This window comes from Eptesicus fuscus, chromosome 12 (genome assembly GCF_027574615.1).
Source record: "Eptesicus fuscus isolate TK198812 chromosome 12, DD_ASM_mEF_20220401, whole genome shotgun sequence".
Classification (NCBI taxonomy): Eukaryota; Metazoa; Chordata; class Mammalia; order Chiroptera; family Vespertilionidae; genus Eptesicus; species Eptesicus fuscus.
The window spans coordinates 8,501,927-8,529,628 of record NC_072484.1 but is presented as its reverse complement, the minus strand read 5'-3'; the positions used below and the strand labels follow the sequence as shown (position 1 = coordinate 8,529,628).

General features: G+C 42.6%; 2 long non-coding RNA genes across 2 annotated transcripts; one reads left to right on the top strand and one right to left on the bottom strand.

Moving 5' to 3' along the window:
• Positions 1 to 1,729: 1,729 nt before the first annotated feature.
• On the top strand, positions 1,730 to 26,200 carry LOC129150907 (uncharacterized). The gene is made up of 4 exons (XR_008557713.1): positions 1,730 to 1,816; positions 11,403 to 11,516; positions 13,055 to 13,155; positions 26,126 to 26,200. It is a non-coding gene; the product is annotated as an uncharacterized LOC129150907 (long non-coding RNA).
• LOC129150908 (uncharacterized) lies at positions 15,674 to 26,281 on the bottom strand. The gene is made up of 3 exons (XR_008557714.1): positions 26,195 to 26,281; positions 23,543 to 23,641; positions 15,674 to 16,044 (listed from the first exon to the last, which is right to left on the bottom strand). It is a non-coding gene; the product is annotated as an uncharacterized LOC129150908 (long non-coding RNA).
• Between the last annotated feature and the right edge of the window lie 1,421 nt (positions 26,282 to 27,702).

The window sequence follows — 27,702 nt, the reverse complement described above, 5'->3', positions numbered from 1 at the left end:
TCATGTGGACGTTCACCATGTTCCCTGTGAGGTCCTCACAGCACATGGCTTTGGAACAAGGCAGATTTGGGTTGAAACCCATGTTTTTACCACTTACCAGCTGTGTAACCTTTGGCAGGTTGGTTAACCCCTCTAATTCTCAGTGTCCTGGAGATAGTGGAATAAATCCTACAGGGTTGCTAGAAGAATTAGCAGGAATAATGTTGATGGAGCATCGAGCATAGTCCTTGGCACATAGTAAAAGCTGCATAGGGTATAAACTATTTAAGTAGTCCCACAAACACCGAGGGTAACACCAAAGTGTTTTTCTGAAGATGGTGATGGTTCGGGAGGGGTTGTGGGATGAAGCTCTATTGGGAACTGCTGAAGCTGTTGACAGACTTAAGAAAGCTTAGAAATGTGGATGGAATGCTTATAATGACCTACCATCAATGCCACCAAGGCAACAGTGTGAGGATGAACTCTCTGATGGGGTCAGAATGTGGATTCTCTAGAAATCAGACAAGCAGGTAGCATAATGAGATATTAAATGCCTACCTGGTGTCTTTGCCAGGTGCCAAGGTGTCCCCACAGGCAGTCTTGGTAAACTCATCATCTGACAGAAACGCCACAGAGCAAGGCTGTGCCCACCTTTTGGGAACACATTTAGGGATCACTACTTCAGTATTTAGGAGATGGCTTTTGAAAACAAAAATAGCTATAAAGAAATGTGGAATTCCAAATTCTGGGGGAAAAATCAATCGCTTTGTTATTTGAACTTATGATAGGTCACGTTACTAGTTGGGGTCTTGCTAGCTGCTAAACCCAATTTCAAAATGTCCACGGTTGAGCTCAGTAGCAGTGCATTTTTCTGCATGCAACAGATGGATGTTGGCAGCCCTGGTTCACATGTGGATTACTTTATCCCGGAAGTGGCTCAGAATGTAAGTTTCTAGTTTAGGGCTCTGATTCTCTGCCTCAGAGTCCTCACTTTATAAATTTTGTAGCTGGAGAGATAGAGATAGAGATAGAGATAGAGATAGAGATAGAGATAGAGATAGAGATAGAGATAGAGATAGAGATAGATAGAGATAGAGATAGAGAACAGAGAAGATACACAGGCTCCATAAAACTCCTCTCTGGACTGGATGTGACTCAGGTCACATCTGTGTACATTTGATTGGCCAGAACTTATCATCTGGCCAGTCCTGGTTGCAAGGCCAGGACCAAAAGCCCCCGCTGGCCAGATGCCACTGCCCGGGACGGGGAGCATGTTTTAGTGGACAGAGCCTCCTCTGCCACTACCCGCAGATACTAATGGGTTTTGTTAATCAACTTCCACTTGACAAAGTGTTTTTCATTCTGAAAGCCAGGATAAAATACCTATATCTAGAAACCATCCATAAGATTTAGCTCAGCCCTTTTCATTCCAGCAGTCAGAAAACTGTAAAAAGTGGACATGTGACAAGTTTGATAGACTGGTAAAACTCTAAAAAGGCCATTATTCAAATATTTATGGATCCTTTTAGCTAATGGATTCAAATTTATAATGCCGCACTTGTCAACAAGATAATTTTGCAGAAACATTAAAGGCTGAGCAGTTTGTTCCCTTCTAACCCTGAGGCCTCTCTTCTCCACAGCAAACAAGCAGCTATTCGTGGTGAAAATGGCCCAGCCGTGCTCGCTGTGTCCTTCTGAGACCCACGGCACGCTGTGTGGCGGCCACTGGGCTGGGCTTCAGGGAAGAGGCTGGCACGTCATGAGATGCCCAGGACTAGGCTGAAACATCTGTTTTAGCAAAAGAGGAAGGAAAGGCAGCAAATACTTGGGCCAACAGGTAGGCTATTGTAAGTGACATAGGGTAGTAAACCACTCTTTGTGACATAAGGCACTGTCTCTCTCCCCTCAGGGCATGTAGGTTGGTGGTCAAGAGTATCTGACACGAATTTGGGTATTAATGTGTTAGCAGAATGTACTGTATTAGGAGTAGTGTTGGTCGTGATGTGTCAGGTAAGAGAGTGAAAGTCTTCATGGGAAAATAGACCTTGTAGAGAGGTTCTACAAGTAAGCACACATGTTTAGGGTTATTTTATGTTTGGCTTAAATAAAATGTATTGAGACAATAGAATTAAATGAGGTTATCTTGGTGAATGTGATGTTTTTGAGATGCCAGACTTTCAAAGGGGAAGAAATCCATAGTTGTACCACTCTGATAATCGTCAGAGAGAGGGAAGGGAACTAAGATAGACTGGGAAGAGTTTGTTCAGACAACAGAGAGTAAAATGGTATGTGTTTGTGTGTTGGGAGGGGCTTGGGTCTTAAGGAATATTCTGAAGCTCAAACTAGGGAGCTCTCAGACGCAGTGTCTGCCTGTCATTTTGTCTTACGTTTTTGGGGATGCACACGGGCCGACCAGTCCGGCCTGCCAGCCAGCTCTCCAGGAAAACCTGGTGTCGGAGAAGCCACCTGGCAATTCTCATGCACAGACCTGGGTCTTAGAGAATGTGGCTGCAATTACACGATCTCCAAGCCCCTTATTGCTAAAGAGAGGATGGTACGTGTCAGTGTCGCTCCTAAGAGCTCTAGCGTAGTAGGAGTCGAGCCACCCTGCACGCCTCCTTCTGCCTCTGACTGACTGTATGACCATGGACACGTCATTTCACCTCCTCGCACCCTCGCTTCTAAAAATCTGTTCTAAAACTGAAATACTGAAACATCTCTCTTCTCTCCCTAGAACACAAAAGACAATAGGACTTCCCATTCAGTAACAGTGTAGTGAAAAACGCAATGTCTGACAAGGGGAATTTTAAATAGATTAGGGTGCATCCGTCTGATGGGATAGTTTACAGCCATTAAAATTCCATTTACACAGAGTTTTAATAATCGTGGGAAATTTTAATAATTTTTATTGTGACATTAAATGAAAGGAACAAAATTAAAAAAAAAACCTTGTGCAGCCAGCATGGATATAATTACACAAAAAAATGTGACACATAGAGAATATTCAGGAGGGCTTCTTTCTGCCTAATAGGGCAGACTTGTGAAATCCGATGTGTGAAATCTCCTTGTCCCACATTAACATAGAAGTGCTGGAAAATTTTATAATTTAAATACATGGCTAAGCTCAAAAGCAAGAATGGAAATCCTTAGGCATCTCAAGCAAAGTGTTTATTCAATGCTAGAGATGAGCAGAAACCTAAGAGGAATGCCTCACTGGGTCTAGGGATTGATGTCTGGGTGGGGATGGAAGATGAGGCCTCATGTTCATATGTTCATTCGGTGCCATCAGGCAATCAGAGCCTGCCAGCTGGGGAAAGGGTGTGAGAGGTGGTCAGTGCATCTCACAGAGACTGGTCGAGCGGTCATTCTGGTCATTCCATCATTAGGTTCAATTTTCATATTACCCTTTTATTATATAGGATAGAGGCTCAGGGCACAGGTGGGGACTAGCCGGCCTGCCCTGATGGGGACCCCGGATTGGGGGGGAGGTCCCCACTGGAGGGTGGGACCAGCTGGGGTGAGGGGCCACGGGTGGTTTGCAGGCCAGCCACACCCCTGATCCGGGTGGGGGTCCCCACTGGGAGACAGGGCCAGCTGGGGTGAGGGGCAGCGGTTGTTCTGGTCTCTTGTCATTCTGGTCATTCCGCCATTTTGGTCGCTGGGCTTTTATTATATAGGATAAGGAAACTGCCAGGGCAGAATTAGTAATATTTTGGGGTACTTGCTCTGGGCCAGGCAATGTTCTTCATGCTTTAAGATATTAATTCACCACCACAATAACTGTATGAGGTAGCTAGTATTTTTATCCCCATTTTTAAATGGAAAAATAAAGCACAATTGGTAAATATGTCTAGGGAGGAGTCACAATTCTTTCCACATCTGGAGTCCTGTGCGTAGAACTTTTGTCTTTGAGATTTGTAAAACATCTCACAGAGTTCAATGAAGCATCCAACATTTAATGATGTCACTTAATGTGCTTTCTGTTTGTTTAGGGCTTCTTTCTGTCTTTTCCTTTGTGGCATAATAAAGTGTTCAGGTGCACTGTTGGGATGGTATTAATTACCATCAGCCCAACGTGAAGAAGTCTTAGAATTATCCCAAAGGCCATTGGGAATGCTCACGGTGTTTATAAGGGCTCCCTGACTGGGGCCAATCTTTCAGAGATTAAACGTATTGAAATTCACAAAAGGATTTGTAATTATTTATTTCTCCAAACAGGCAGAATAATTAAAAACAACAATGCTGAGCTAGATAGGAATCCCTTTCCCTCCGATGTTGACTACAAAATGCAGCATCCTATTTCCTCCTTTGCCGGTCTAATACCAGTGCCACTTGATTGGCATCTAATTCTCACCGGAGGTTACACAGGGAAAGGAGACAAATCATTTCTTCATTCAGCACACACTTCCTAAGCTTCTACCAAGGGCCTGGCATCCCGCTAGGTACTGAATATTCAGAGGAAATAAAACAAGTATGGTACCTTTCTTCGCGGAACTTATAGTCAAGCAAAATATTGATAATGATTATTAATCAAATAGAACAAATGGGAATAAATAGGACATTATTCAGCTAGTCAGACAATCCAGAATATATTAGATATACAGAGAATGCTATTTGACCTGGGATCAAGCTGGGGTACACAAGACTAAATTTTGGAAGGAGAATCTGAGCCTCTCTTTTTATGTTATTTTGTTTGTGTTTCATTAAGTACATTTGCTCTGTGTTCCTTCTTTTATGATGATTAGAACATATTTTTATTCCTATGTGAAAATCTTAAATTTCACTATTAAGGGAAGAATCCACAGTGTTACATTTTGTATAATCTAAGCTGTGCAAAACAAATAAACACACAAAATGCACAGACAAAGAAACATACCAAAGTATTTAAAAGTATTATTTGGGGATCGGCATATTCGTCATGATTTTTAAAAGTTTCTCTGGCTGGGGGCGGGGGGTTTCAATTGGAGAAAAGGAGACATGTGTAAAACTTTAGACAATAAAAATAAAATTAAAAAACAAGTTTTTTCTTCATAGTTTTCTGTGTTTCAAAAAAATTTCTTTTAAATACATTTTTAAAAATTTATTTTAAAAAGGGGAAGAGAGAGGGAAAGAGAAATGTTGATGTGAAAGAGAAACATTGATTGGTTACCTCCTGCACTCACCCCTGATTGGGGATCAAATCCTCAACCTGAGCATGTGCCCTGACAGGGAATTGGACTGGTGACTTTTAGGTACACAGGATGATGCTTAACCAACTGAGCCACACTGGCCATGGCTCAAAAATTTTTGTTTTAAGCAATTTTATTTTATCTACTTGGCTTACTTGTTAGTGAAGTGTATTGTTATGTAGATGCCAGGGAACTCACTTGCAGGTCTATCTTCCTGGATAAAAAGATTTTGGTTTGTGAATGTAAGCATGTTCTAAGGATGAGTTCGTATGTTCATCCATGATTCCAGGGCAGACAGTACAGCGGAATCAACGGCAGATTGAGCACTGCACTGAATTATAGTCCAAAACTGAACTTGCACCAGCACAAAGGTGATTGCAGAGGGGAGAGAGGATGATGAGATCTGATGGAGGCCGGCTCTGTTTTTGACATATTGAGAGACCATGGGTGAGTTCAGAGAGTGGTCAAGATATGGAGAGAAGTTTGGATAAGGAGCTTCATAAATAAGTAATGGACACCGAGGGTTTAGACAGTTTCATATTTAAAGAGATATTTATGAACTATTGCAGGACTTGGAGCAGCTCTCCGCTCCTCTCTTCCCCTCTCATTACAGCCGAAGGGGAGAAATGAGGTCTAAAGAAAATGCAGACAAGCGTAGAACCACGTCCGACCTGTTCATTAAAAGTGAATGTGAGAGTTAGCACAAGCTGGGACGGAAACGTTCATTTTTATCTCTACCTCCGCTCACTGCTTCAGAAAAGGATCCTGTCACAAAGGGCTTTTGATAGGGATGCTGTGTTAGGCATTCGGACGGATGAGGACTGCACACACCCAGGCACCAAACCCATGTCAGTTTCAGGATCCCACGGTGTTGGTGGAGGAGACAAAGGGTAGACACAGCACTCAGCTATTACCGTTTTGTTTCATGTTGTTTATTTTTCCATTAAGGCTCGGTGACAGCCACTGTGCACAATTATTCAGTCCCATTCTTTCTGCATCCATGCATTATCTGAGAGCTCCCAGGGTGCAATCTGCAAACATACATGAGAATCTGTGTTAACACAGACATACATGTGCATGAGATTTGTAGCAAAATTTAAGAGTATAAACCTTCAAGTCACAGAGAATTGACTGTAGTTTCTCTATCTATAAAGTGCGAAGTGATTCCTGCCACATTGTATCATTGTCAAAATTAACTAAGATAGGATATGCAAATAACTTAGAATGTTACCTGGCACATAGAAGGCATTCAATCCATAATCTCTGTCATTACATTTGACGTTATATAGATATGCACTGATGCAATTATCAACGACTATGAAAATAGCAGTAAGATCTGATTTTTAAGTTTATTCCATTATATCTGCATTCTAATTCCAAAACAAGCAGATTGCTCATGACTGTTTACGTTGATTTCTCTCCTCACATTTCCTCGAACCCATTTTATGGAATGAGAATGATCTTTCTTGTTGCCCTGACACATGAATCAGATGTCATGTTGGGGAAGGCAAGGAGAGTCCTCTTTCTTAGACCTGACAACCTCTCTTTCTTCCCTTGAGGAGGGAGAATTTGCCTAACACGGTGAGCAAGCATCCATCTCTGCCCCAGCCTATCGCGGTGGGTGCATCGCAATCCCTCTTCCGGGCGTTCCAGACACTTGTATTTCATGATCAGTTATCTGCAGACAGGTGTCTTAGAAAAGTGCCTTGGCTTGAAATTGTCTGTTCCATCATCCTGTCCATGGAATAGTACACAAAAAGATTGTTGAAGGGGCACATACACTTTTCTTTAAGTAAATTAGGTTTTCGTTGAAAGGGGTTCTCAGTCTTCCCCATGACAGGCGTGACTCCCAAAAGACACCAAGTCCTCAGAGATAAGTGAGTTCATTGGATGATAAATGCGGGTCACCCTCGGAGCACCTGCTGGCCCACCTGTGGGTAAGCTTTCCCTGAGTGCGAGTGTGGCGGAATGAAAGGATCAAGCCCTCGGGTCTGCCCTGCCATGTTGGCAAGCCAGGCCTGCTAAGGATTAGGTGTTCCACAGTGGGAAAATCAGGATATCTTTCTTCTAACGGTAGTTTTAAAGGCAAGTGGTTTTGTCTATAGAATCTAATAATGATAAAATATGACTTGAACCCCTGGAGAGACTTTCAAGTCAAATCAACATCTATTGGTAGTCAACTATAGGCTTTCAATGTTTACAAACTCAGTTCAATGTATACAGTTATACAAAAAGGCTCAGTTTCAACATGAGGAGGTCTTATTGGGGGCAGAGATGCTATTATGGGTCCCAGACATCCAACTTAGACGGGAACTCCAACAATTATGTTAGGATTGTATGAAAAAATTGTACTTGTTGTCTACATATGAATGGGTAAGAGAACATGAGCTCAAGCAATGACAAAATGATTTCTTGAACAAATAGAAGGTCTTAGAAGAAAGGCTAGGACCTAAGACAGAAGCATGCAGAATTAGGTCATGGTTAAATAAGTAAACAAAGAGATTTCACTGTTAGTTGAGTGGAAGGGGTAGGAAGGAGGTAATGTTTAGGAGTAGGATATTAATGTGTGTAAGAGCAAGAGACAGCATCTGTTTATCAATGACTATGTGCTACATATTCGGCTAAGTACTTATATACCTGATCTCGTTTGATGATCACAAAACCCCATGACAGAAGCAGTGCAGAGTGGTGGTGGGAGCACAGCCCAAGTTCATGTCCTGATGCCACAACTTCCCAATGGCATCATCCTGAGCAATTTGTCACCATCGCTAAACCTCACTGTGTGGATATTATGAGATGACATGAAATGGTGCTTAAAAAGCACATCTATTCACTTATAAGGACTTCTCAAGGTAGGCTAACTGGAGTGAAATAGTTGGCCGTATGGGCAACTTGTTCAAGGTTGCACACCTGACAAGTGGCAGAGCTGGACTTGAACTCAGACCTGTGCCGTGCCGAAGCCTGTCCCTGTAGCCCTTCATCACTTGAACTTTTTATTTATTTTTTTGACATTCGATTCTTTATTAAGGAAATTTAATTATTTGTTAGAACTTTTTAGATTTGTGTTTGCAAACATTTAACATGGGAGTGGGGAGGGGAAACCAAGAACAACCCACACCACCCTTTCCCCAGCTTCTGTGGCAGAAGCAGGACCCAGATAGGCCTCCAGATAGAGGTTTCCACTTGAACCTTGCCCCGAAATGCCTTCAAAACCTGGGAACCGGGCTCTGGGTAGTGTTGGGGGAGCTCTGGGTCACCACCGCCTAGACTGTGTCTGGGGATCGTTGGGTCGCCACCTTCTGGACAGATGGGAGATAATGGAGGTGTGATTAGTTCTTTGCTTCTGTAACTTAGGACTGGCCAGCCTGAATGTGAAGATACCTCATTACCCATGGGGTAGTGCATAAAGAAAAGGCCAACAATAAGGGCAATACATTCTTACAAGTCTGGTTCTGAAACTTTAAAATCCAAGTTATCCTTACTGGTGGTTCTCACAACAGCTTTTTTAAATTATCTTTGACATCAGAGCCAGGTTAATTTGCAGACCCCGAAAGGCATAACTGGTATAACGTGATTCTACAACTGGAGGAATAAAAACAGCCACACCTCTTTTATTAGTTTCACTTAATGACTCGAAGCCCAAGAAACACTCAGAAATGGAAATTTTAGTATGTCCTTCATACAACCTTCCCTGACCTCATACCCTGTCTCCCATACCTACATGAATTGGTACTGAGTCCCAGGAGCTATATTCATCTCAAGTTTCTAGTTTCTTTGGATATATTCCCAGGAGTGGGATTACTGGGTCAAATGGGAGTTCCATTTTCAGTTTTTTGAGGAAACTCCATACTGTTCTCCACAGTGGCTGCACCAGTCTGCAAGTCCCCCTTGCTTCAAAAACCACTGGGAGAGAGAAATGGGCTGGGGAGTCTCCAAACCAGTTGGGGAAGCGGCTACTATTTCTGGTGCTTCCACAGGGTGTCACTGTGGAGAACTGGTCCCATGCAGCCTCTGTGGCTTTCATTGTCCACTGCTTCAAGGAGTCGGTTTGGCTGCTTAAGATCTTAGCTTTGACTGGAGTGGTGTCCTAACCCTAGAAGCCCATGTATTAGCCTTCTTGGGATTCCCTGGTGCACTCCAGGATTTCCGTGAAGGATGCCGCTGTGTTGGAATGGCAGGTCTGAGGTCTCTCTAGCCCATGTCACATGGTGGGCCCTGGGCAGGTTTTTCCAAAAGACCTTGAGGGACTGATGTTGTTCTGGGCCACCAGCCAGGATGCCCCTCATCCCAGTGAGTCCCCTTTGGGACCTGTCCAGAGATCTTAAACAAGAATAACTCAGTCCATCAAAGAGGGTCTAAACGTTTGAGCCACTGAAGGAAAGGGGTCCGTAAACTTTTCTTTGCCCCAGACACCTTGTCCCTATGTAAGCATCTCACCTCTTCTGCAGCAACCTGATCTGATGGCAAAGGATGCTGGGAGGGGCAGCCCTACAAGTTCCTACTGTGTCCTTCCCCCTGGGCACATGAGTGTTGTCTGGACTTTCCTTGCCTGGCTAAGTGGTGGAACTCTAACTCTTCCTCCAGCAAAGAAAGCTTCAAGTTTCTCCGTATCTCCTTCATAGGTAGAGTTGCAGCCAATAGCTTCTCAGGCTGGAAGAAATAAAGGCATCGCTGAACGGTTATTCCTACAGGAATGTTCATTCTTTCTGAAACAGAAGTTAAGGTCCAGACGGGAACAACTGGGACGTCGCCTTGTCCCCTGAGCAGGAAAGCGGTGCTGCAGTCACGGAAGGTTGCTTGCTTGTCCAGTGCGTGTGACCTGAGCCACCAGGGCCCAACCAGAGAGGAATAGTGAGGTTGTGCTTTCTGCCCCAGAGCCACCAAGAGGAAGGGTTGCTCATGCGGCATAATTAACCTTGCAGTGATGGTGAAATGCTGAATCAGTTACTCTAATAATATTTATAGTAGCCTTCATTTTCGTGCTGCTTTTAATCTAGACACTGAACAAAAAAAGACAATAGATAAAACACCCCACAACAGGCAGTGTGTGAAATGAACAGGGTGGGGTGCCCCAGCAGAGATTAGAGCAGACTAGGGTGGTCGGGTTAGGCCCTCTGAGACGGGGCACTGAAGCTAAAGTTGGAGAAGGTACCAGTTAGGCCGATGATTCTCAGCCGAGGGTGACTTTGTCCCCCAGGGATCCTTGGCAATGTCTAGAGACATTTTTGTTTGTCACGTTGAGGGGATGGCGAACTTGCTACTGGAATCTCATGAGTGGGGCCCAGGGATGCTGCTATACTGGTACATCTTCCAATATACAGGACAGACCCCAGCGAGAGACTTATTTAACCCCAAATATCAGAAGTGCTGTGATTGAGATGCAGGCCAAGAGCTGGGAGATGTAGTCCCGCCATGTGACAGGAATACACCCTTTTTAGGCAAGAAATAACGAAAGGAAAATATCCTCAGAACAGCATCGTTTATTCAAATTGAAAACCCTGGGTTTGAGCACATTGTTAACATCGGGGGAGGTCTGGGGTTGTGTTTAGAGAGAGGTTGAAGTCAAGTTGGGTAAAGTGAGTCAATCACACATGCCTTGAAGGGTCAGCTGGTAAAGGAGAAGATCAAGGCTGACCAGGTGAAAGCTGAGGGTGAGGTGAAACTGGCCGGGGCCACCAGTTCTCAAGTTCTGCAGGTCATGACCATGACAGTGTCGCTAGATAGTCTAAGCTTTAACAAAACGCTGCATCCTGAAAGTTATCTGGGAAAATGCTTTAATTTAATCCTTTTTAACCCTGTGGAAAAAAAAAATCCTTTTTAACTAAGAAAAATAAAAATACCTGCAGGTGAAATTTTGGCCTGCAGAGTTAAGATTTTCAACATTTGGTTCAATGATCCGTGGGACTAATTTTCTCATCTACTCAGAGAGGTGTTTGGACATGCTTTCTCTCAAGTCCTTTCTCAAGTCCCGGGCTACCTTCGCCTTGGTTACAGGTCGTTGCTATGCCCCATTTGTAGGTTCGGGGGTTCTTTCCTTCTACCTCCCATGGCACCATTCTCTCTGCCTTCCAAACCCACCAAGTCCCAGCACACCATCGCCAAGACTCACTTCAACAAGACGGAAGGGAAAGACAAAAATTCCCCTTAATCCCCGTTGATATGTGACTTTGCCTAGCACTTTGAATATTATTAAGTGTTTGAATTTCTTCCTGTGTCTTTTTCACCGAGATGACTGTCTTTCTGTTTCGTTGACAGCCTCTGCAGGACCAAATTGACAGCTCTTTAAAGGCGGCTGACGAAAAGCAGCATTAATTAAGTCATTGCCGGACTGTAATTGTGTTAAGAAGTAAAAATCTAATATGAGAAAAGGTTAGTGAGTCCTCTCTTGTGTCAGATTTTCTACTCCCTATGAATATTAATGTCCTTAATGAAGACAATCTTTGCCTCATCAAGCCGTTGTTCTGTATTCAGGTGCCAAATCCCCGTGCCATTGATTTGTTTTTAAAGAACAAATATGTCAGGAGAGAGTGACTGTCCTGTTTCTTATCAACATCACAGAGGATGCTTTTGTATTCCTGCGAAGAGTTTATAGATTGTGTGTGCGTGTACAACCTCTTGCCAAGGGGAGGGGGCAAACAATAACGTGCAGGCAAGGTAAATGGGTTACGGTAATTTAATATTAGTGTTGCGTTTGATCGCATTAGCTCCTTTTCTGTGTGTGTGAGCAATATTCATACATTAGTGGGGTTACGATCAGCAGTTTTAATGATAAAATAGGAAATCTCTCCAGAAAGAGAGAGGCCTGCAGTTTTAACATTGAAATGAGCTCCAGGAGAGAATCTGATTCTCCTTGGCTGATGACCCTTCTCCTCAGACGACGATGCGGATGGTTCTTAAATACAGTGGTTTTGAGGAACCCAGCTGCACCGAGGAATGTCCCGTGCCTTTCTTCTCTCTCTGTCTGTCTCTATCTCTACCTCTCATTGTGCACTCACAGCTCCTTCAATCAAAGATGAAATCTCAACTCTCTTCTCCAGGATTCTTGGCTAATAAGTGGAATGGCCCCATTTTGAATATCACTTGGGTTTCTCTGTTCTAGAAAGTCCATGGTATCCTGCTCCTGCAAATAAAGTCAGCACTGCCAATAGTTTTGTTGGTGAGAGCCTGATTATGAGTCAATACATTGAGTAATGTATCTCACTAATTAGAATCTATTAACAGGACTGGGTTGGGCTGGGAGTGACTAGGTCCTGCGAAGTATTGTTTGCATACGCAAGTCCAGGTTGATGTGGTTTTTCGGTGATGGTCAAGGGCTCCAGGCTCCCTCCATGTTTTCAAACCCAGGGTTTTTGGTTTGATTCATCCCTATTGTGGTTCTTGTCCTTTAGAGGCCAAGTTGGCTGTTGGAACTCCAGCCATCACTCTCACTTTCAGCGCCATGAGTGGGCAACATCGCATCTCCCAAGAAGGAAGGGGCCAAAATTTCCAGGAGCACAAATGTGCTAGGCAATTTTCTTATATTATTTTAGTTAATTTTTATGTCACTATATGATGTACCGCTGTCTATATTAGTTTTCTATTGCTATATACAAAGTTAACATACGCTTCGTAGTTTAAGAACAATGCACATTTATCACCTCACAGTTCCAATGCGTCCCCTGCTCAGGGTCTCACCAGGCTGAGAGCAGGTGTCCGTGGAGGCTGTGATTCTCATCCAAGTCTCTGGGTTCTCTTCCAGGCTCACTGAGGTTGGAATAGTTCACTTCCTTGTGGCTGTATGCTTGTCATCCCCCTTTTCTTGCTGGCCATGAGCCAGAAACTGCTCTCGCCTCCTAAAGGTCACCTGCAGTTCATCGCCCTGTGGCCCCGGAGGCACTTCACCACATGGTGGTTTCCTGTCTTTCCAGCAGGTCTCATCTCCCTGAAGCTTCATCCTCTTTCAAAGGCTCCTCCGACTATGTGCAACCCACCCAGAGGAATCTCCATTTGATCAACTACAAGTCAACTGGTCAGTAACCCAATCACAGGAGTGATCTCATCGTAATCACGGGTTCTATCTGCACCAAAGGAGGGGCTTATAGAGGTCGCGGAGCACCCGGCTGTGAGAATATTGGACACCATCTTAGAATCCCGCCTGCCACACTTCTCTTATAAATGCAGAAATTGAGGGTTAGAAAGACTAAGAAACTTATCCAAGTTTGTAAGTAAAGTAAGTAGTCAAGGACTGTATTGTCTCTATGACTCTAAATCTCATGATTATTTTCCAGTTAAGGTTATACCATTCATTGTCAATATACCTAGAGTGATTAACCATGCCCTTGGCTTTGCCCAATGTCCTTTAGTCAAGTGTCTGTAGGATGTAAAATTTTCATTAATTCATTTAAGAAGTGTTTATTGAAGATCTCTATTTGCTAAGTACAAAGGAGGAGAGACAATGACATGAGGCACGATGGAAAGCAGGTTCAAAGATAATGGGTCTCTCTGGAACTAGAAGGCTGGAGTTTAAATAGTAACTGTCCCATATTAGGGATACAACCCTCTGCAATTCCTCTACCCTCAGTTTACTCATCTGTAAAATGGGTACGAGAATAGTAGGCCTCAGTTCACAGGGTTATTGAGATGTATATCAATCAATATTTATCATTATTATGAAACATTGCGTTTATATGGTCTGTTTTTTATTTCAAACTTTGGAATTAAAAGCGGGGGTTTTTGGAAATTTTTTTATTGTGCTATCAAGGCTTCCATCACATAGCAAGACATATCGAAAATTAATTCTTCTTATGGAGGATGCTGGTAGCACATTTCTGCCATGAGGCAGATTCTCCCAATCTTAACACACACGCTTGGGCATTTGGGAGAGAAGGGGAAAACTGCACATTTTCCTCGTTCACTCCAAACGCCGTGCAGACTGCTAAGCTGTTTCTTCAGGGGGGAATCGCACTGGCTCCAGATTCCGTGCAGGCTGCCAGACCGTGGGAAGTGAGAGAGAATGTCAGAGCTGGCAGTTGACAAACAATGAGATTGTTCCAAAATGAGGAGGGTTGGCCTCAGAAATAGTCTTCACAAATGTTTTTCTCAGCTTTTAATGAAGAAGGAAAAAGAAGGGTAAAATTCCACAAATCTTACCAAGATATTCCGCAGAACTGGGGTCACAATTGGCAAACATTTCAAGTCCAAGAACATACCAGTGTTTAGTGCATAGCAGAAAAAAAATGTTTGTATATGCAATTAATCCATGGAATTAAAGTACTCTCCTTCTAAATATAAATGAACAGTAGAATAGTGCTAAGTCCCCTTTGGGCCTCATCCCCATTTTCATTTTCCTCCTTCCCCTAAAGAAGCCACTGTTATGAGTTTGAAATATGGCCTCCCTGCCATTTTTTAAAACAAATTGCATCTATGTTATATTCCCTGAGATAAGACATATAATTGTGTGTTTTTTCTTGCTACACAAAATGCACAGAATTGCTTGGAGTTCCTTTGACTTTTATAAAAAGAATCATAATGTTCATACCATTTTTCCCGCCATCTTTCAGAGCTCCCCATGTCAGTACATATTGATCTTGCTCATTCCTTTTAAGCTGCTAAATAGCCTGAATTTTATTTGTGTATTCCCATGTTGATGGAATGGTTTGTTTCCAATGTTTCAGTACCAAAAACAGTGACTCAATGTACATCTTTTTGGGAACACTAGGCAACCTGGTTTGCCTGGACACCTCACTTTGGTCCTGTGATATCAGGGTATTTATTGTCTTTTTAAAGTTACCTGTTTTGTTTTGTTTTTCTTTTCCAAATGGGCAGTTGATAGAAGATTCACTTATTCGTTCAAATGTTATATTCTAACAATATGTCAAGCATTGTGCTAGGTATTAAGGCTATCACATTAAGTAAAACAATCACCGCCCTCCCCCCCTCGCCCCACTCCACCACCACTGCCTTCAAGCAACTCAAGTGATTAATTCCACGAGAGATCATGTGCAAGGGACTCTGGTGGCACATAGTAGGGCATCTAACCCAGATGGTAGCAATAGAGAGAGTTCCCTGGAAGAGGGGTGTCAATTTAATTCAAATCTTAGGAATCATCCTTTAAAAAGAGTAGGCCCTTCCTTGAGTTATACTGGGTAGGAACTTCAAACAAGTGCCCAAGTGTATTTTATAAAGTTGTTTCTTGTTTGTGTTGATTTTTTTTGTTTGTTTGTTTGTTTTTGTTTTGTTGTTTTTTTGTTTTTTTTTTTTGTCATTTGACCTTTACCAGTTGATTAGGATGATAAAATATAGGGCTTTCAAATAATCCATTTTTATTTTAAGGAGCATTTTTTTTCTTTTTATCGTTTATATTGGTTTCTCCTCAAGAGATTAGTAAATCCTTGAGGCAGGAACTTCAACCACACATTTTGGGATCCTCACTAGATCCCTTTGTGAATAATAAATAAATGTGAAAATGGGTAATTCATGAAGATGGCATGCTTTATTCTTTTCATTTTGCATTTTTTAAAAATTTAAACCATCTGTTTCTTTTTTTTCTCACCCAAACTGTTATGGTCATTCCCTGTCCATCCTGATCATCAGTGTCCCCATCCATGCCAGGCCAGGAAGGGCAGCCCCTGTCACTCAGGCAGCACTCCACCATCTCCCCACCCAGTGATTCCCATGGAGGATCTGCTCAGGGAAGCCACTCAGCGGGAGCTCCCATCTTCATCTCATCCTTCTCTCCTGTTGCTTCCATTTGTGTCCACATCAGAGAAAACCTTGCGTGGAAACTTGCCATCTCTTCTCTCAGGTCTGAACTCTTTTTACAGTGGTTTTTGAGTTCGTGTTGTTGCCAGATTTCAGTAATGTTGGCCAGATTCAGGTTTGCACATTGGTGACAGTCTGTGACGAAGTTTTTGCAGATCTTCAGTAAAATAAAGAAAATTAAAAAAATACACATCTGACAAGCTTAATAGATTCGGTTTAAAGGGTAGTCCTTTATGGAAATACTCTTTTTCCCACTTTGGGAGTGTTTAAAATGACTTCTTTTCTATGCAAAAGTGTTTATGTTCATGGTGGTTATGTTTTATTCTTTCATGGCCTTACTTTGTAAAATGAAAAGTTGCCTCCCCCTCTGCCCCCCACGCTGGTCTGCATCTCCTTTTTCTGGAACTTATCTGTGATTGAAAACAATTAGCAAAAATATTGGAGACTATGAATGCACAATTTTTAAAAGCAAGCAAGTCTGATAATAGAGTGTCAGCGTTCCATGGAAAACTAGATAATGCTCAGATGCATACCTCCCCTTGGAAACTCACAGAACACATTTGCATTTTATTGCCTCTGAAAGTACTTCAGCAAAGGCACTCTTAACTTTGTGTACTGTCGAGTTTTCTTAATTCATTCATAGTATCCTTACATTTTCCCCACATAATGTGTATTTGTTCCACAGTGCATTTTGGGTAATGCTGCCATCAATGAAGTATGATATATTTGAGTGGAGAAAGAAGTGGGAGTAAGAAATTTGGGTAAGATTAGTCAGGCAAACTTTTATGGAAGCAATGCATGTGGGGCAAGCTTATTTGCAAGTAAAAGGGGACTTGGTTTGGCTGCAGAAAGAGGCCAAAGATGAAGATAAAATTAATCTATACATGCAGGTGCAAGCCAGTGTCCCAGGCAGCTAACCTGAATGTGTGAAACAGTCAAGGATGGAGTATTGGGGAGTAGTGGGGAGTATGGCCAACTGGGAAGCACATGCCTTGTGGCTCATCTCCTCTGGATTGTCATCCTTCAAGAAGGTGGGTGTGGTGCCAGATCTTTTGGATGTTGTAGAAAGCCAGAGATCCAACTTTTTCATAAAACATTTCTGTTTTTAAAAATTGACAATGCAAAACTAAAAGCAAAATGTGAGCCAAATATATGAATATCTATATATATATATATAATTTACATTCATGGTTACTAGTTTATGAACTATGATCTATTTGTTAAGAAAATTATTGCTAAATTATTTGATTTACAATAATTAATCACAAAGTCTTCTTTATCAAAAATTATTCTAATGTTGGGAACATACAGCATCCTAAGCAACCATGAGTACTTACTTTCAATATCCAATTAGGCCAATAAGGCACTGTTCCAAATTTCCCTCCTCTAGGTTATATTGCTGCTGTTTCTATATATTGTATTGTTGAAAGGACAGATTCTGCTTAGATGCCTGCACACTCTCTACTTCCCTGATTCTCTCCTTGTTCTGGGTCCTCTCTGCAGAGAATGTCACTCCGTATCATTGGCCCTGGATGCTGCAGCTTGTGGGGCACTAGATTTGGGCAGGCAGGCAGGTTTCATGAGCAGCAGAGAGAGAGAGTTCAGAGATTTCTCATCACGCCTGATCTACGAGCTGGGTATGTATCTCAGCACTCGGGTTGCATTTGTGCACAAGAGTTTTTAAAACAGCCACCGCAACAACACCCCAACTCCAAAGACGGCACACAACTCTTAACCTCGGATTAAATTAAACATTTTTTTAAATTAAACAATTTTTAAAAAGGTATGCCCTAGTAGGAAAAAAGAATCTCCATAATGTTATTAGGAATGACCAATATTGGCATTTTTAACTGGCACCCACAGCCCACTTAGGTAGGTGTGAAAGTCCACGCTGGGTGATTTGAATGGAAAGATTGTCTATTGAATATTACACTCTTTCAACATCCATTTTTTTAGAACATTTGCTTCCAATGTCTGAAGGCTCCCATAGAAAGAGGAGGATGCTTTCTGTGTACGCCAGGACTTCTCGACTAAGGGTGATTTTCAATGCCTCCCCACACCCCTTGGAGCCATTTGGCAATGTCTGGAGACATTCTGGATTGTCATTTCTGGAGGAGGACTGCTACTGTCATCCCGTGGGTAGAGACCAGAGATGCTGCTAAACATCCTACAATGCACAGGACAGCCCCAAAACACGCACTTCTCTGGCCCCAAATAGTGATAGAGTGAGGTTGACAAATCCTGGCTGGTGCCACCCTGAAGGGATCCTGCTCTGAATTACCGTCATACACAGGGGAGTTACTTGTTGTACTCACACCCTGGCTGGGTCAGGGGCACATACAGAACCACTGCCGTGTTTCAGCCTGGAGCCAACCTTGGTCTCAGTGCCTTGCAGGGAATTCATATGGTGAGATCAAAGCATAGCTGTTGCCTGGGCCACCATTTCTGTTACTGCTTCTCTGTGTAGGTGGGACCCAACCATGTCCTCCTGAAGGAAAACTGTTCTGAAACTATCATTTCAAAGATTTTATTTTTTTAAAAAAATCTTTAAAGAATTGGAGCAGGCACAAAATATACTGCATTTATTCCTTCTCCAGGTATATATTTCTTGGTATCTACTAGATCAGACCCAACTGGATTGCAGGAAGCAGCAGGGCACAGACACATGTGGTCATGAGTCACAGGGTCTAGACTAGGGGTCAGCAAACTTTCTGTAAAGGGCAGGATAGGAAACATCTTAGACTTATGGACCACACGGTCCCTGTCACAACTCTGCAACTCTGCCATTGTAGCTTTAATCAGCCATAGACTACACAACCCATCAGCAAATGGCGTGTCCCAACAAATCTTGACTTACCCAAACTGCCCACTGGCTAGCTTTGTCCCACAAGCTGTCCTTTCTTTTCTCTGGCCCACATTATGCGACAGACATGATTCAGATGAATACTTGATCACTCATATTTCCCCCATCTGTCTGGTATTCGATCCCCCTGGATTTTTGCATGATAATTCCTTCGTTGTAGTCAGATCTCAGTTAAAATGTCACCTTCTCAGAAAACCACTCCTTAACCACTTATCAAAAATTGCCTCTCTATTGGCACTCTGTCCCACCACCCTGCCTTATAAGGCTCATGATGCATATAAGCCAAATTATATATATATATATATATATATATATATATATATATATAATTGTTCAATCTTTTCTTGCAGAAAAGCAGAGACCTGGTCTGTTTTTTCACGTATACCCCCACCTCCTGGAACAGTGCCTGGCATGTAGCAGGTGCCACACACACACATACATGCAGCCTATAAAGGGAACTTATAAGAACAGACTTAATAGTAAGACTTAAAATAGTTTGCGAGCGTGTGGGGGAGTCTAGCTATATAACATATAGACTATCATTGAAGTAACTACCAATACCAGTAGCTAACACTAATTGATGAGGATCATATAACAGGCAATATTCTAAGTATTTATATGTATTAACAATTTTGTGAAGTGAAAATTAATATTATCATCCATTTTATAGGTATGGAAACAAGAGATTAATAACTCTCCTGAGGTTACTAGTACGTCTGGGATTGAAATCCGGGATGTCTAGTTCTTGCTCCTAAACACTATGATATGTTATTTTCACTGCATTCCTCACCCACAAAAAAACACACCAAAACAAAACAAAAAACAAAAAGCCAAAAGCAAAAACCTGACTATACCAAAAAGGTGTATTTATTTGGTCACATAATTCTAGTATGGCAGAGAGAGAACCTAATAAAATTTCAAAATGTGAATTCCCTCCTTGGATTGATTTGGGGGAATTAGGATTCTGAATCTCCGTGTGCCGCAGGTGAAATGGGTCTGGCGGTCTTCAGGCTGCGGGGCGGGGGCTGGTTTTTGTAGTGAGACAGCAGCTCAACCCACTGCAGGGCAGCAGCCCCGTCCTTCCAGTGAGGAATGAATGGAGGGAGAATGTGGCTTTACGGGGCCGAGCAACAAATGCATCAAATATTTATTGCCAAGAAAGATTTATTGCCAATTACATGCACATGAAACAAGACCTCGTCCCTGACCTAAACAGCCATCAAGCCACGAAAGGGGTGAAAACAGGCTGCCTCGAGGGGCAGTCTAGGAGGATGCAAGAGAGGGGAGGCGATGCCAGGAACAGAGACTGGGGTGTCTGTGGCAGCGATGGGTGAGCTTATGACTTTATGAGAGGTGTGTGGCTTTTGGAGAAGGCACACCTGAATGTGTTGTCTGGAGGAGCCTCAGGATGACCACAGCTGGTTTTAAGACTCAATCTAACAATCAGGGCACTCACTTGGCACGAGGCACCATCCTCAAAACTTTACATGCATCATCCCCGTGTGTTCTCCAAGCAAGTCCACTATGGTTACCCCGTTTTCTAGATGAGGAAACTGAGGTTCATGAGGCTTCATGATATTTCCAAAATCACATAGGAGCACCGTGTGTGGAAGTCCGGCAGGTGAGCTCCAGGTACTGTGTTTTTAACAACTGCTCGAGTGCAGCCCCAAACCTGGCTTCAAGCCCATTTATAGATGGAGAAAACAAGGCTTAGAGAAGGGCAGTGACTTCTCTAGATTTGAACCTGGATTTAAGTCCAGGTCTTTCCGATGGAAAGGCCCACGTTCTTTTCATGACCTGGAATATTATCTGTGGTCCCAAATCCATTTTACTAGTATCTCCCTATGGGATATCCTATATAATAAAATCCTAATATGCTAAGTGTCCGATGGTTCGACGTTCGACCAGTTGCTATAATGTGCACTGACCACCACCAGGGGGCAGATGCTCCGACCAGTAGGTTAGCTTGCTGCTGGGGTCCGGCAGATCGCGACTGGGCGAGACATGCCCTGGAGCCCTCCTGCAGTCCCTCTCTGGCCCTGATCATGCACCGGTGGGGTCTCTTGGCCTGGTCAGTACCCTCTAGGGGGATGTCAGAAAGCTAGTTTCGGCTGATCCCTGCAGGTCAGGCCGAGGGACCCCACCAGTGCAGGAATCCGTTCACTGGGCCTCTACTCTCAAATAATAACCTCTAAAAAGAGGTAACAAAGCCAACCTGGATTTGTTGCTCTTGAGAAGGGGAGGGGGGAGCAGGCACATCTTGTTGGATAGACCCAGCGAGACTTAAAGGCTGCCTGGCCATGACCAAGGACACCTAGGGAAGGGGAAGCTTCACTGGTGAGGATAAAAGGTCAGGTGGGTTTGGGAGCCACAGCTACTTTGAGGGCCACAATGATTAGGCGATGGGTTTATGTGGGTCACAGCCTTCAGTTAGGCAGCAGCTTAAGTGGATCAGGATAGAATCCATTTCACTTTTTAAACGAAGAACTCTTTTTAATTGTACCTTGAAGCTGGAAGATTTGATACACCATGCTTTGCCCTGATCTTGGAATTAACATATTCATATATTTACTGGCATCCCAGGAATTAAGGAGATCACCTACTCACCTCTCCAGTGTTATCCATTCCTCGCCCTTTTTCTCTCCAGGTTCCAGCCACATGGCTTTCTTCCACTTTCTCTGAGCCAGAACCATTTCTCCCTGCATAATACTCCTTTCGGGGCTGTACTCTTCCTCAAACTGATCTCTCCCAAATCATTCCTTCAATGACAGCCTAAAGTTAACTCCTTCAGGAAGCCCTCCCTGACGTCTTCCTCCTCCCCAAAGCTGGGTCATTTCTGCTGTTCCCTGTTATGACTGTTCTAGGTTTTCTCCTCTATAGAACTTACATCAATTATTATTAAGTAGTCTTTGTGTTATTACTTACAAATATTTATTTTTCGAGTAAGCTACAACTCCCTATAAGCAAGTTATCCATGGTATCTCCGTGCCTACAACAGTGTGAGTACATAGTAGTTGCTCAGTAAATAAAAGAACAATGAATGAATTAACAAACATTTGGTTAGTCAGTAGCCTAAACCCATTAACTATGATTTGGGGATGTTGCTGAAAGGCAACCCAGTATCTACAGAATTCAAACTCTGAATTCCGATACTTAATTCTGAGGCTTACATAAAATTTCTACATAATTTTTTGCAAGCATATATTCTATTGTTGTATTTTTCAATCTTAAAAAAATACTGAGTTTAATCAAATCATCTGAAACCTATTGAGATGTTACTCCATTGCATAAGATCTATTCATTAATAGCATAATGTGCCACTGAAAAATAAAATAAAAAATTTAATTATGGCAGCATTACCCAAAGTGTGCTCTGTGGAGCTCTAGTTTTGTTGGATGTTAGAGGAAAAAGAGTCACATGATCAAGAGCAATTGGAAATTTTTTTTTAAAGGTAGATATTGTTTGTTTCAGTGCAGAACTTCTTGAGCCTTGAATATGCTAATGTGCATTATGAAAACCAGAGAGGAGGATTTAAAATGAAGTGTTTTCTAAATATGTTTGACCACAGAGAATTGCCTGGTCACAAACCATCTTTGGTAAGTGCTGATATGTGTAAGGAAAGGCAGGTTAATATTTCATGTTTATACCTGCTTTGGGAGAAAGAACGGTATTGATTTTTTTAGAGAAACTCTTGCCTCTCCCACAAACCAAATTTTAGAAACAATTTTCCCTTCCTTGCATTGGCAAGCAACTTTCAATAAAACGCCAGCTCTGTGTTATGGATTCAACATCAATAATAACTATCATTAGAACGGAGGCCTGGAGTTCCCATTGTCACATTCCACATTGAGCTCTCTTTGGGAGTCAGGAAGGGCAGAGGGCTTAGGGATATTTAAGAAGTGAAATCAGCGTTTTTAAATGACATTTTTGATGGGGGGACATAAGCAAGGAGAAACAATATTCGGATCTGGTAAAATAATCAGACTATGGAATATAACCTCAAAATTGGACATCTGAGAAAAGTTTGCAGGGGTTAGCTCCTAGTAGGAGACAAACAATTCCGGAGGTCAGATTGAGAGCATGGGTTCTGATACAACACAAGTAACTTCAAAATAGTTTATGTCTGAAACCGAGAAGAATATGGGCTCTGCCAGTATGTGCTTGCTAATCCCCTTGTGAATAGTATTTCTGTTATATTTAATGACTATAGGGTATGACTCATGAATTTGATGGTAAACAGGATAGTCTTGTAGCCTCGGGTATTTTTTAACCATCTAAGCAGAAAGGGGGAATATTTAGGGCATAAAAAGGACATGAATTTTATAATAAAAATAGCATGAGCGTTTGGTGCATGGGGTTTAGGTATCTCTGTGGAATACAGAGTTAAACAGATTACCATATGTTCCCTTCAGGAGCATTTGAAAAATGAAGACCAAATGTGTTTTATAGAATGATGTTCTTCATAATGCAGATAGCCACTGATTTGAAGCTGCAGCTAAAATAAATATGATACCTTTTGAGTGCTATTCACAGACACTAGTGACCTATCAATTTCCCTATCTCGGGAAAAGCGAACTGGAGGATGACAGCTCACTCCCAGAAGAGTGGTTGATATATGTTAAGTGGCTGTGTCTCTGCTTCTGATTATTAATTGTGGCTAATATAAAGCAAGCAGATGTCCCCAGACTATGCAAACGTATCTTGGAATGGGGAGGTCCTCAGGCATCATGAAAAGAGCCCCCACTGTAGAGTTTAGAAGCTCCAGGCCTGGGTTTCTGGCTGTGCTGAATACCTGGAGACCACGAATGCTTAAGCTTCAGAGACTCTCACATTTCAGGCCCTGGGAGGAGTCCTGCCAATGGGTTGCCATGGTGATGTGTATCCATAACATCTGTGAAAATAAAATGTCTTAAGCACAATTGTTTTTCCCATTCCAACATTCCCTCTATCATACTTCCCTCTGAGTTAGATGGCATTTGGATGGCCATTGGCATTTTAAGAAACTGGCTATATAAACTATGAATAGGGGATTAATTTATTTTGAGGTTAATATGATATATTTGTGTTCTTCTTTATCACTTTCATTTATAGTTCAGGTACTGCTAGTATCCTGGTATAGCACTGGCTTCTCGGAATATTCCCATACCTGCTTTGTCAATGAACCCAGTGCTGTGATGGGAAGGTGCAAGGTCAATGGCAGCCCTGCAGTGTGAACATATCCTAAGGTGTCTGCATCACCAATGGGCAGTAGGAGAGAAATATGCTTTGGGATGTAAGGAGTGGGAAGCTAGCCTGTGGAATATTCTTCTGAGCATCAGATCTGTACCCTAGTGAGTGGAGGATTTGATTCTCATTAACACTGAATCAAACTGGAAGTTCTGTCCTCTCAGGAGTGTACTCACTAATGCAGGCTATACATTTATAAATGTGCCATACATTACTTCGTTGTTGATGGGAATTTTTAAAATTATCATATTCCTGCTGTTTAAATGTCTTGCTGATTTGACACAGAACACTAGCATAAAATTCAGAATACACCATGAAATAAACCATTAGTGACAAGCTGGTAACTGGGGGCCCTTAATTTAAAGAGCATTTAAGATTAGTCACTACACAAAAACACTTGAATTTCCCTGAAATTCTAAAGCTCACATTAGGGAAGGAAGTTTCCCAACTTTTAGGACTATCCTAAAAATTTATAGGATGCCATCAATAATGAGTTATAAAGCTCTCATGAGTATTTGTAAATAATAGAAAAGGTGTTGCTCAACCACACTGAGGGAAATATTTAAGTTATTTTTCCATTTTCTCTATAGAAAAATATTATGTAAAATCTTGGTCATGATGAGACAAAGAGCATGAAGCAAAAATGTAAGAAAAACATTCTAGAGCTGTCAGTCAGTTAATAAAACATGGTTATTATTCTAGATTTTGTGATGTTTGTTAGTTTTTTAAAATTTATGATTTGTCTTGGTTTATATTTTATTCCAAATATTCACTTTCTTATCTCCTTGGTATCACTAATTTGAATTCCTTTTTAGAAAGGAAGAACCCAAGTTGAATATGCTTTAGAATCAACACAACCTCAAAATACCTTCTTTTACTGTACTCACCCTTCTTGGTGATATGAAATAAGAAAAGTCAAGAATGTCACCTTTTCATTTAAGGGAAGCCTTTATGGCTTCTCTTCTGCTTATCCACATTGCCAGCAGCACTACCCTTGTGCTTAGGGGTCATCCTATATAATAAAAGGCTAAAATGACCAAATGGTGGAACTACCAGTCACATGAGGTGCACTGACCACCAGAGGGCAGATGCTCAATGCAGGAGCTGCCCCCTGGTGGTCAGTGTGCTCCCACAAGCCAGGCTCATGGCTGGTGGAGCGCAGTGGCGGTGGCGGGAGCCTCTCCTGCCTCCCCAGCAGCGCTAAGGATGTCGACTGACGACTGACGGCTTAGGCCAGTGAGTGTGCCTAAACCGTCAGTCGGACATCCCCCAAGGGCTCCCACACTGTGAGAGGGTGCCGGCCGAGCTGAGGGACACCCCCCCCCAAGTGCACAAATTTCATGTACTGGGCCTTTAGATATGGAATAAAAGAAGGGTCATTTGAAGCAAAGCAAGGAGCAGAAGGAAAGTGAGGGTCTGAGCCATGCTCAGGAAAGGCACTGGCCTCGGCTGCCCCTGATTCCCGTTCTCAGGTCCCTTGATCTCTCCTCACCTGCTCACTTACCCATTTTCTCTTTGTACCCTTTGCATTCTCTGCCATAGAGTCCGACCAAGGCTGCGTGGAAGACCACAGGCTCCAGCGGGGCTGGAACCCTGGTTCAAACACTCATTAGTCATGCAAGCAAGAATTTCACCTCTCCATCCATACTCTCCCCTGTCAAATGGGTGGTTTCTAATCTTAGGGCTCTTATGAAGATTCCAGAAGTTAATGCAGGTCAAACAAAGCAGTGCCTGGGGACATAGCAAAAGCTCATGAACTCCTAGGGTTCCCTCTCACCCTCTGCCCTGTTCAATTTCAAGCCATCTGTTCCCAAGCCTCACTCATTTATATGACAATTTCATAGTTTTGTCATATCCAAGAACATTCTATAATAGTATCACATTTGCTTAATTTTTCCTTATCTCAAATTGTCCTAAGTAATAATATCAATGATATAAAGGACTTAAGGTGCAAGTTAATTTTTTTTTCTAACATTGGTTTTTGTTGTTCCTTAGCAACTAAAATTAAAAAGTTAGTTTATGTAATTCTTAAATTTATCTGTGCACCACCCATGGGATGGACACTGCACCTTAGGGAATACTTGGCTGAATAATTGTTTTCACATTCACTTGTTTGATTATTAACTCACTAATTTACTAATTTCTCTAGTTATTTGTTCGACTGCTCCCTGAGTCATTCGTTAGTGAAATTGTTTTCCAGCAGAGGCTTCCCGAGTACCTCTGTGCTCCAGCTCGGTCCTGGATGCTGATGGGATGCACACGTCTCCAGGTCAGTCCTTGCCTGGGGAGTTCGGGGTCTCGTGAGGGAGTTGGAAGACTGATGAGGGAGGGAGCCCGCACACAAACAAGCAATTACAGCACACCGTCACAGCCACCTAAGAGAGGTGTGTGGTAGAAGTTTTGGGGACCTGAGGGAGTAGGTGCTCCTGCAGCAGGATGACTCTCCAAGGACATATACTCAGCTCCCTCCTCCTGACAAAACAACCGTGCTCATGATGCAATGGCTCCTGGTTGTTGCCAAGGCTGCGTGGAAGTCAGCAAAGAGAGGCTTCTGCGTTGAGTTAGACAATGGAGAAAGTGCGGGAGGAAAGGCTTCTGGCTGAAAATGAAGATGCTTCATCCAGTCTTTTCTTCGTTCCTTCTTTCTTTCAACAATATTCCTCAAGCACCTACTGTGCCTGACACTGAGGGCGGAGTCTCCGCCTCATGGAGTTTAAAGTCTCTGTGGGGGCCAGATGTTATGATGCAAACAATCACACAGAGGACAATTCATTTATAATTGTGACAGTTGCCAGGGAGAACGGGAATAGAGTTATGAAAGCTCTAGAGAACCCAAGGTAAGCTAGGGAGTTAAGTGTGTCAGCTCCAAGAAAGTGACATTTAAGGGCAGATCCAAAGAATGAGGAGAAACTGGCCAAGGTATGGGAGTGCGGGTGGCAGTGTGGGAAAAGCAACGTTACAAGGCAGAGGCTTTCTGGGGACCTTAGCCTGTGGAAGGGTTTAGGAGGGATGGGACGAGAAGGCTTGGAGAAATGCAGACACCTCCTCTTTGCTGGATGTTAGTGTGATATCTAAAAGCAGGGATTCAGGAGATGATGCCAGAAGCACAGGATGTTCAATGTTACCTGGGATATAGGCAATGTATTGTCCATCTTTATCCCAGCCATAATGATAAAAATGTAAAGATTTTAGGCAGGGAAGCTCCCAACTTGATTTCCCAACTTTGGGAAACTCACTCTGACTTCGGTATGGAGAATGAATTGGCAAGGGCATGGACTTGAACTGAATGCTCAAACCAAGGGAGGGAAGCGTGAAAAAGGGCGGTGAAAGTGATGAAGCCAAGGAGAAAAACTCTGAATGGATTCTCTAAATAAATTAATTGCCAAGGTGATCCCCTCAGAGACCAAGGGGAGGGAGGGCATTGGGGAAACCAATGTCACAGCAATATTTTGAGTTTCCTATGAATTCCACGCTGTGGGAAGAATGTAGGCCAGTTTGACCTCCACCTCTCAATTTTTCATTTATTCATTTACAGAATGGAGGCAATAACAGCACTGCCTTCCTAGTGCCCCTGGAAGGCTTAAACAAATAATGGAATTTCTGGCACATAGTAGGTGCTCAGCAAAATATAGTATTAGGATTGCATTATGCTCTGTTTCCCATAGATGCTGCAGGATCCAGGCTTTAGCACTGATTTGACAACGTATTCCAGGGGAGCAGCCATAC